Genomic DNA, 1559 nt, shown 5'->3' on the forward strand with positions numbered 1-1559 from the left:
TATTCGTACTCACGTACACTATATTATAACTTGACATCGTGCACTTGAGATTAATTTTGAGCATACAAAATCATATTTTTATTGAGGATATCACAGTGCAAGTTTTGCTCGATCAAGTTTTTGGCGCCGTTGCCGGGGACTGTTAATCTACAATTTTATTTTTAGTTATTTCCTTTAGCATTATTTTATTTCTCTTGAGATAACACTTCTTATTTTATTACAGATATCCCTTCCAGTTCATGCCAAAGTCACTTGACGTGGAGCTTGAGTTTGATCCTGAAATTGAAAGAACCTTCCGCAGGAGAAGACAACAACAGAGGCTTAAAGAACTGATGGAGAGACATGAGCCAGAACGTGAGGAGGAACAGCGTGAAAATAGACAAGTCGAGATGCCACGCCGCATACCGATGCTGGAGTATGCCCAACCTTCTTTGGAGGGTGCACGCCCTAGCATTGTGAGACCTATCGTGCTGGCAAATAACTTTGAAATCAAGCCAGCCATAATACAGATGATTCAAAACACAGTCCAATTCGGAGGAACTGCACTGGATGATCCAAACACGCACATCGCGGATTTTCTTGAAATCTGCGATACTTTTAAATTCACTGGAGTTTCTGATGATGCTGTTAGATTGCGTTTATTTCCTTTCTCATTACGTGATAAAGCTAAAGCGTTGTTAAATTGTTTGCCTGTAGGTTCGATCGCTACATGGGAGGACATGGCGAAAGCATTTCTCATCAAATACTTCCCTCCCTCCAAGACCATGAAGCTGCGGGCAAACATTACAACATTTGCTCAATTCGATCAGGAATCGTTATATGAGGCATGGGAACGCTTCAAGGACCTACTACGAAGATGCCCACATCATGAGTTGCCACTTGGGTTAGTCGTTCAAACATTTTATTACGGTTTGCTTACTCCTAACCGTACTATGATAGATGATGCTGCTTGTGGGAACCTTTTGAGGAAGACTGCGGAAGAATGATATGAGTTGTTGGAGGAGATGGCTGCTAGCAGTTATCATCCTCAATCTGACAGGAACAACCAGCGGAGAAGTGCAGGAGTGCACCAGGTAACTGATTTTTCTGCTATTACTGCACAACTTGATGCTTTAAACAGGAAAATAGACGGCTTGAATGTGGGTGGTACGGCGATGCGTTTTCAAGAGATATTCTGTGAAAAGTGTGGAGGGGAACACTATGCAAAGGACTGTCAAGACGACAATCCATTCTATGTGCAAAATGAGGCACCAGTGAAACAAGTGGGAGTCCAAAACCGCCCAAGGCATGACCCTTATTCGAACACATACAATCCTGGGTGGAGGCAACATCCCAACTTCTCATGGGGCGGTCAAAACAGTCAGAATCGACCGCAAGGAGGACAACAATATGGCAAACAACCGATGTACAGATCCGATCCTCCTAGAGAAGAAAAGTCCAACTTGGAGCAAATGATGTCTAAGTTTATTTCATCCACTGAAACTAGACTTCAAAATCAGGATGCGTCGATTAAGGGACTTGAAAATCAGATTGGTCAATTATTGTGGGGACCCGGGTTC

General features: G+C 43.0%; 1 non-coding gene across 1 annotated transcript; it reads right to left on the reverse strand.

Annotated features, from left to right (window-relative positions):
• Positions 1-768: 768 nt before the first annotated feature.
• On the reverse strand, positions 769-874 carry LOC140820358 (small nucleolar RNA R71). The gene has a single exon (XR_012115435.1). It is a non-coding gene; the product is annotated as a small nucleolar RNA R71 (small nucleolar RNA).
• Positions 875-1559: the final 685 nt, after the last annotated feature.

This window comes from Primulina eburnea, chromosome 18 (genome assembly GCF_022965805.1).
Source record: "Primulina eburnea isolate SZY01 chromosome 18, ASM2296580v1, whole genome shotgun sequence".
Taxonomy (NCBI): Eukaryota; Viridiplantae; Streptophyta; class Magnoliopsida; order Lamiales; family Gesneriaceae; genus Primulina; species Primulina eburnea.